The following is a 9,339-nucleotide window of genomic DNA, read 5'->3' as shown; positions in this document are numbered from 1 at the left end:
TGGGCAGATTCCAAACATTCTAATAGCCTTAATGAGAAGAGCAAGGACAGAAAAACAGAGAGAAAGAAAGAGAGAGAACACACTTAACATGCAACCAAATGGGCCTCAAAGCCATTTTTAAAGAAAAGCATATAACATGGGAGTTTGATCACTGCAGGTTAAAATGCAGCATACCAATACTTAAAAGTTGAGATTTTATCAAATATTCATCTTTAAATGTAATTCTAGGTGCAATACCCTAGGTTCTATTTTTTCATTTTTTACCAAGCATAATGCGTCCTGCCTGCTTACACTCTTCATACATGTCACTTGGTTCTGTGCCAATCTAGCACACAGTGTGCCAGACTGAATAGGGCTTTGTAAGCATTGGTGGTCTCCAGAGCCACCCCCAGACGGCTATTCATTGTTTTCTATGATTCCGCTCATTTGGTTGCCGTACAATATGTGTCTGTCAGTTGCACCTCATTGGCATGCACTGGCACACGCGCATATATGTCTCAAACAAGTGTGCCCACTTGCCGTGCTTTACAGTGACGGTTGATTAGAACTCTTTAAGACTGCCAAAAGTTCAACTAACATGAAAAAACGTTTTGCTTTTGTACATCGATGTACACTAACCAACAAAAAAATAAAAATATGAAAAATTAAATGACCTGGTTTTATTTGTGTCAAAACATAAATAAAAAAATGTCCACAACACTGGACTAAAATGAATTGCTTGAACTTAAGGATATTTAAAGGGGTCATGACATAAAGAATCACAATTTCCTTAATCTTTTGACAAGAGGTCATTGTACTACAAAAACATATGCTAAGTTTCAGAACTCAAAACTTTCTCCCCACTGCAAAAAGAGCACTTGTTGAAACCAAGCCGCCAAATCGACTCGTTTCTCTACATCCTCCACATTGTGATGTCACACTGTGGTAAACATTTGCATCAGACCGCTTCCACAACAACACATAAACGCCTACTTTACCTTATCACTTCCGTATCCCACCCAGCAGAGGTGAGCAGTCCAAGTACATATAGCTGCTGGCAGGAAGCTCCCTCCAGAAAGGGGTGGAGTTAATCTAAAAGGGGGTTGTAGCAACTCCAAAAGGGGGCGGTACTTCCACTCATGGTTAAAGGCCTTTGTATGCAGTCTGGGTATGGCACCTACTCCCTAGGGGGGCACATTGTGTTTGGTGTGAAAAAGCCTTGAAGTTAAGGGTTGGGTTAGGGGATCCCTATATCTTTGCTGGTGGTTTGGAGCTCCCGCCCCTCTTTGGAGCTATGCCTGCATAGATGGCAAGTAGAAGGAGCAGGTCAATCAAGAGCAGCAAGCCAATCATAACAGTGGGCTTTTACTGTCAAGTCTTAAAGGAGAAGAGGCAGCAAATCCCAGCATTTCTGACAGAGGTTCAAAATGAGGGTGGAAAATTAGCATGTTTTAAAAATATATGACTGTTTTTTGTGCATAAAAAAAGGCATGTCATTACCTCTTTAAAACTCACAGTAATCTACAGTCTATCTATGAGGATAAATATAGCAGGAGCTAGGTATGCATCACCCCTCCCTTTCTGAAAGCATCCGCATCCCTCCCTACACGACAGACATTCCCCTCTGATGAAGGAGGAGGCGGAGGGATCTGCTAGTGTAGTGAGCTACGTGCAGAGTTCACATCCACCACCAAAAATCTCAATTGGCTACCCCATGCAGACGGTTGTCAGGAGCTCATACACCTCAATAGTGCAGTCTCACACCATTTGATTAGCGAACGCTGTACATTTAAGCTAGTTTCATTTGTACTAGCATCTAAGTACTTAACAGTCTGCGAAGCTAGTGTTTATATGATCAATATATTTGTTAATTAACGCGCGAGAGTTTATGCACTCCGTTCAGGACGTGATTTATTTATTTGCCGTCAGTTGTGAGTAAAAAAACAAAAATAATATTACAGAGCGCTGAATCTGAGTTGTTTTCATCCGTTTTGGGTTTCGGATCGAGCAGGAGGTGTGGCGGAGAAAAGGCTGGTAAGTCCCTAATACTACACCTCTACACGAACTATAATAATAAACACAGTCCTATCTTTATTACACTGTAATAACTGCTTCATTGTGCATGTGTATTGTAGTGCAGAAGTTATCGTGTTTGATCGTGCTATCTCAATGCCCTACACTGGTTTTATGTTCAGTTACAGACTCCCGTTAGCATACTGATGGCTAGCGATGTGCCTAGCGCGCTAATATCAGTCTCTTTAAGTGTTTTGTGGAGTTAGACACCTCATGTTTATTGTAATTACAGTTAGATATATTTGAGTTTGTTCTGAAGGCAGATATCATTCGCTGTTCTGTATAGACTGAGACGGCAGAGACAACGCCTACTAATACAAAAAACCCAGAATAATGTATCCAGCAGTGGATTCAATGATCTAATGCGACCTTAAAAGCCTTATATCTGCTGACGTGTTTCATGCTTTCTTTGCGACGGGCTTCTTTTTGTTTTTGTTTTGCTGAATCCGTTCATTCATGTGTGGTGTCAAACTTCTCGACGTCATAATGACAATAAAAGGAAGCGCGCGAGCAGAATGTTCGATACGCGCGCTGGACCGACCACATATGTTTATTTAACACGTGCACCTATTACACAGTATAAACACAATACATAGTAAGTTATTCACTTCATTATGTACTCCAGCACTGGAGAATGTTTAGCTATTCAACTTTCAACCTTTATTTATATAGCACATTTAAAAGCAACAGACGTTGACCCAAAGGGCTTTACAAATCAATTACAAATATACAACGACATAGTTATATGCATTCAAAAAAAGAAGAAAGAAAATAAATTATAATAATAACAGATAAAAAGAATACAACTTAAAAACTGAATCAAGTATTTACTTGACATATTAAAAGTTCTATTCAGATGCTAAATAAAATAAATACAGTTTCAAAGAGGATTTAAAAATGGCTATTGAAGAAGCTGACCTCACATGGTAAGGGAGACTATTCCAGAGTTTAGGACCTACCACAGAGAAAGCACGATCACCCTTAGACCTATAGCGACAACGAGGAACATTCAAAAGACTTTGATGAGAAGGCCTGAGTGCTCTGGTGGGGGAGTAAGTGACAAGAAGATAATATATTTGGGTGTGAGATCAGATAGTGACCTGTAAACAAAATGTAGAATTTTAAAATCGACCCTGAATTTAAAAGGAAAACTGTGTAGAGACGCTAATATACGGATAATGTGATCCCTCTTACTTGACCCTGTCAAAAGCCTAGCTGCTGCATTTTGAATCTGTATTTGCATCTCTAGGTGGGATAACGCATAGTTGTGGTGCATTAAGACTTGATTTGATAGATTCTATCATAAGGTTAAACCGATAACTTTTTAAATATCTTTATCCCCTTTTCTCCCCAATTTGGAATGCCCAATTCCAGCTACTTATTAGGTCCTCATGGTGGCGTGGTTACTCGCCTCAATCTGATAAAAAGCTTCTGAGACCATCAATCTGCGCATCTTATCACGTGGCTCGCTGTGCATAACACCACGGAGACTCCCAGCTTGTGGAGGCTCATGCTACTCTCAGCGATCCACGCCCAAATTACCACATGCCCCATTGAGAGCATGAACCACGAATCTTGACCACGAGGAGGTTATCCCACGTGACACTTCTCCCTAGCAACCGTGCCAATTTGGTTGCTTAGGAGACCTGGCTGAAGTCACTCAGCACCCCCTGGATTCAAACTCGCGACTCCAGTGGTCATAGTCAGCGTCAGTACTCGCTGAGCTACCCATGCCCCAATAGGTTAAACCGATAACCTAAAATAATGAAAACCTAGCTTGCATTATCACTGTTAAAAAGTGATGAAGACTTGTTGCCTGACCTGACCCTTAGAAGTGACCTCAGTTGGTGTAAACTAATGTAGTAAGTCATATTAAATTATATTTCTTACTTAAAACAAGTCAATTTAGATAAATGGATCTCAACTTATTTTGCATCAAGGCATTGGACATCAAGTGTCGAACCAAAACTGTATAAATGTTGAATGATCCGAAAATAAATGTCCTTAAAATCAAACATTTACATTTGTTTTCATTGGTTTCACACTCTTAGCGCCCATTAGTTCTCCATGCAAACCATACTGTCGGCACAGACAACTTTTTCTTGTAGCAAATGAACCCAAACCATTTCATGTGGTCTGGTGTTCCATATTTTCTTTTACCTTAATTTTGTTCATGGTTTTCGAGGATGACATGTAACACAACCTGTCTTTGCTGGCATATTTGCCTGATTTGGCTTGCTTCTATGTAACAGATGAATTTGCATCAAAATACCATAGAGTTTGATTGGTTGCACCAATGATCTCAACAAGAAAAAAAACATATTTTGTTAAGCCCATGTTTTTTGCTATCATACCTATGCACAATTACAACATATGATTTGTTAACTTATATTATTTGCATTTAGCATTTTTAGTTTTTATCCTATCTGCAACAGACATGCAACTCATTTTTAGGAAATCCAAAGCACAGAATTCTTCTTAGATTGTCATAGCAAGTAGCAAATTAACTTCCTTTAATTGCTTCACTGTCTAACATCATCATGTGGGCAGGTCCATGCAATAAAAATATTTTTCAGTCTAGTTGAATGGCATGTACAGCATCTATTAAGAACTAATCAGGGAATTGTTTTGTGCACAATGTCCAGAGATGTCAGTCTGCCTTATGCCATACCGGCTGCTCGGAAATAGACAATGAAAAGAACAGTCCCCTATGGTGAAGGGGTCAACAGTGTGACCTTATGTGAAGCTGTACTTAAAAACTATGAACTTTTGTCCACAACTCAGTAGGAATGGGTAGATAACGTTTTTCCGATGCATCTTAATCTTCATTTTAACAATGAAGATTACGATGATAGATAGATAGATTCATAAATCCAAAGATCAGTCTTTTATTAAATGCTCAGCTCTCTACAAATCACTCGCATATGAGCCCACATTTCTATGTGACTAACAATATATGTGATTAGCCACTGGCTGATAAATGTTCAGATTTCACTTGCTAGTGATTGAGAAGTATATTGGTTAAATCAACAAACATAAACATTTAATTATAATCACAAATTGCAAGGATGAGGTAAAGAAGCCATTTGAGGCCTCTCTTGTTAATATGCGCTCATTTACAGACACTCTTTACAGAGCTGCCGGTTTTCTTAAACAGACAGTACTTTATTTTAGCATGTGTTCTAAAAATGAACAAATTCTTGTAAATAGGATAAATAATGCATTTAACAAACTATAATATAGGCAAGGTAATATCATATTTTTTTTCGATGGAATGATTTGTACATTTTAAATAAAGCTTAAATGTGACCAAAATTATGAAAAACAAATCAATATTTTCCTAATGCACCTTGTTAGAAGGTTGCATGCAAATAACAGCTTTAGCTGAGAGATCTTTTTTTTTCATGTGTAAGCAAAATGGACATAATAACAGAAATAAACCCATATGAATCGATATCAGAATCTGAATCAGATAGAATCAGTAAATCTGTATCAATACCCAGCCCTTTAACTCACAGTTAAAAGCAGTTTATTCAGGGGCAATTGACCCTCCAATCTTAGTCACTCTGAATTCACTCTACATTTAGACATATGCAAGTTTATTAACTTTTAAACATGATGACATTTAGAACCAATAACCTTGTACGCAGTGCTTGCGTGGAGCTGTATGCTTATGACTGACATACATTAAGTTTGTCACTTGGAGGCTACTTAACATGCAAATGAACTGTTGAACAGATTTTAGTATTACGCATGTCAGATATGACTCATGGGTTATTTGTGGTAACTGTAGTTAATTCAAAGCCTAAGTGTTTTCCTCTCTTTAAAAGACCAGATATTAAAAGATCAGACTGAATAGAGAGGGTTTATTTTTTTTTTTTCATCAGCTGGATTTTCCTGTTTGTTCTCTTCTTTTATGTAAAAAGAAGGTAACTTTAAAATGACACAGATGTGAATTAGTCATCATGCTTTGCAGCCTCCTGAATTCTGAATCTTGCCTAAAACCTACAGAGATTACATATCTGTCAGTGTAAGTGTTAGAGCACAAATGTACCTCTCACAAACACAAATGAACATGTTATTATGCTTTATAACACATTTGATAGCTTAGGTCGTGTTCATGTAAGATTAACTAATGGAACAGTTCACACCAACATAAAAATGATCTCATCATTTACTCATCCTCTTGCCATCCCAGATGTGTATGACTTTCTTCTGCAGAACACAAACAAATAATTTTAGAAGAATATCTCAGCTCTGTAGGTCCATACAATGCAAGTCATTAGGCTCCAAACCTTTGAAGCTCCAAAAAGCACATAAAGGCAGCATAAAGGAATCCATACAAGCTGGGCAGTTTAATTAATGTCTTCTGTAGGGATTCAACAGGTGCATGAGAGAAACAGATCTATATTTCAACTTTTAACTATTAATCTTTGCTTATGGCCAGATCTCCAATGTGCATCTTTAGCTGATCCTGCTTGACCTGCTCAGATCGGAATTCGAACCGCCGTCAGCTGTCATGGGAGGCAGTTGCGCTAACGAGGAGGCTAAAGGCTACAGCCTCCAGCGTCAATGGGAGTGTGCCTCTTGAAGCCAGGGGAGTGAGGTTTACAAACTATAGCTATAGCTTCAGAAGACATTAATTAAACCACTCAGGTCAAATGGTTTATTTATATGCTGCCCTTATGTGCTTTCTGGTGCTTCAAATGTTTGGACCCTGATGACTTGCATTGTATGGACCTACAGAGCTAAGATAATCTTCTAAAATCTTTGTTTGTGTTCTGCAGAAGAACAAAAGTCATAAACATCTGGGATGGCATAAAGGTGAGTAAATGATAATAGAATTTTTATTTTTGTGTGAACTATCCCTTTAGTCAATTATTGCAGTTATCAGAATTCTCCATATTCTTAAAGTCAATGTGAAATGTTTTTCACATCCCATTTTACTTCCTGACATATTTAAGATTAAAAAAGGAAATTCAACAAAAAATGTATGGGGACTTTTATCCACCAGGAATTGATTGGATCATGAAAGTGGGTGTTACATAACTGAATAAATCCAGTTGGTAGAAGAGGAGAGCTTGAAAAGGAAAATATTTTCACAGTCTGAGCAAATATTTACATTTGTTACAAATGTTCAGCAATGATCACACCATTCTGCAGTCACAGAAACGCTAACAGACATACATATGAATTCATATTTTAAAGGTATTATACATATTATCTTTAAATATTATTACCTATTGAGGAAAAGTAATTACTTTCATTGCAAGTCATTGAAAGTGAATTCAAAATTGAATGCGTATATAATAATTAGAATAGTAACAAATTACTTTGTAATCAGATGACACTGACAGTGGGTATGCATGGTATCACAGGATGTACAGAATGTGAAAATGAGAAATAAAGACCAGTAGAAGAAGAACTATGGCAAAAAATAAATAAATAAAAAAGTTGTTTATGAGGGTTGGAGGCCTGCATGGGGGTAGAGGAGAAAGCCTGGTGGGGAATGTAGGCTTAGAGGGTGAACTGGGGGCATCAGCTGCTGGTGTCACTTCTGCAGCTTGTTTGTGTCATCTTATGTTACTGTTTAAGCTCACAAGACTTGCCCTCTTGTGTAGATCTAGGATTACATACCTCCTAATCAAAGTAACTGCAAGACATCAGCTTGCACCTGTAGAGCTGTAGAGATGTAATGAAAAGATATGCTGTTTATTGCATGTACAGGATTCATTTGCATCTTAAAACATTTAGGCTAAATCGCATTCTCTTAAATAAAATGCTGACAAGGCAGTTAAAGCTGACATGTATTCACTTAAAAAGTTAGTTTGCCCAAAAATAAACATTCTGTCATTATTTGCTCCAAACCGTTTTTACTGATCTTACCTCTGTAGAACACAAAAGGAAACGTTTTGCAGAATGTTGACGCTGCACTATTTCATCAAAAAGCATATAGTGACCATTATCTGGCAAACTCCAAAAAGAACAATACAGGACCATAGAATGAGTCTATATGATGCTTTGTGTGAGGAACAGACTTTAATTTAAGTTGCTGAAAATCTTCCCTTCTGCCACATCACTCAAAACCCATTCATGCTTGCATATGTTAAAAAAATGTATCAGTGTTCTGGTAAACTTCTTTTGTGTTCCGTGGAAGAAAGTCATACAATTTTGTTACAACATGAGGATGATTTAATCATGACATTTACATTTCTGGGTGAACATTTTCCATTAAGGCACAAGTTTTGTCCCCACCTGCATTAATATATCTATATATAAAAGCTGGCTGTCCTCTTTCCTGTCTTATCCCTGATCTGCAGCTCTGCTGCTCCTTAAAGTGGATTAATTAACTTTTGGAGTAAAACACCATTGCCTGGCCTAACCACTACATTAATCTTTCAGACCGCACACTGAGCCAAGACAAATGCTGGAACCTTTCCATTTTTTATGTCTTTGATTATTTATATTATAATAGAGGTTGTTGCATTGATACAAGGTGTGTCTTCCTGCTGTTGTCTTGCACAATTTGAATGCCTGATGTAATGTGATAAAGATCTATAAGAGGCAAAACTGGCTTGTCTGCCTTGAAAAGTCAACCTACTTCAACCTACAGAAATGTGAAGCAGAGAGGTTTTGCTCAATGAAACAAGGCAAGGTTGTCCTGGCATTAAAAAATTCTTAGAATTCAAGCAATTGTTAGGACTTTTCTGCATTGTACAACCTATAGAATACCCTTTTGTTTTACTGTAACCACAACAAACTGTTAAGTTCATCAGCAATGTATGTTTTTTCTGTGGATAGTTGTTATGGAATGCTGTACAGGGTTTCATACGTATACACTGTACAAGAGTATATAAAAATGTATATTAGACGGTGTAACGTATTCAATGGAAAGCAGGAGGCGGGAACCAGCTTTTCAATATAAATAATATTTTAATGAGAAACTTAAAAGACAACATAAACACACACATGACGGACATGTACGTAAACTATCTCTCTCTCCCGCACGATCCTCTGCAGTCGACCTTTAACCCTCATGGAGGCATAATTAGCCTAATACGGGACCGGGTGTGTAGGATCACAACCCGGCCCCGCCCTCCGCCCTGCCACAGACGGGTGTTTCAGTCAATGCTCAAACATATCAGAAGATTAATTTTTAGCATTAAATTGCATATTTTACAGTAAATGATGTGACACAAACATGCCTAAACTTGCATATTGCTTGTCATTGGTACATTAAAAGCAAAGTTACCATGTCAAAGTGTGTGGTTTGTTTGGCTACAAATT

At 37.8% G+C, this 9,339-nt stretch overlaps 1 protein-coding gene across 2 annotated transcripts in view; it reads left to right on the top strand.

Moving 5' to 3' along the window:
* Positions 1-1,617: 1,617 nt before the first annotated feature.
* LOC127643588 (RING finger protein 24) overlaps positions 1,618-9,339 on the top strand; it is a 45,958-nt gene continuing 38,236 nt past the window's right edge. The window contains exon 1 of one of the 2 annotated variants that reach the window (XM_052126374.1): positions 1,618-2,013. The gene's annotated coding sequence lies outside the window, so the exon portion shown is untranslated. Of the gene's footprint in view, positions 2,014-6,767; positions 6,877-9,339 lie in introns of those variants that run through there. The other variant, XM_052126375.1, reaches the window with a different exon arrangement.

This window comes from Xyrauchen texanus, chromosome 5, assembly GCF_025860055.1.
Source record: "Xyrauchen texanus isolate HMW12.3.18 chromosome 5, RBS_HiC_50CHRs, whole genome shotgun sequence".
NCBI classification, from domain to species: Eukaryota; Metazoa; Chordata; class Actinopteri; order Cypriniformes; family Catostomidae; genus Xyrauchen; species Xyrauchen texanus.
The sequence above is the reverse complement of the archived record's forward strand: the minus strand, read 5'-3'. Positions and strand labels throughout refer to the sequence as shown.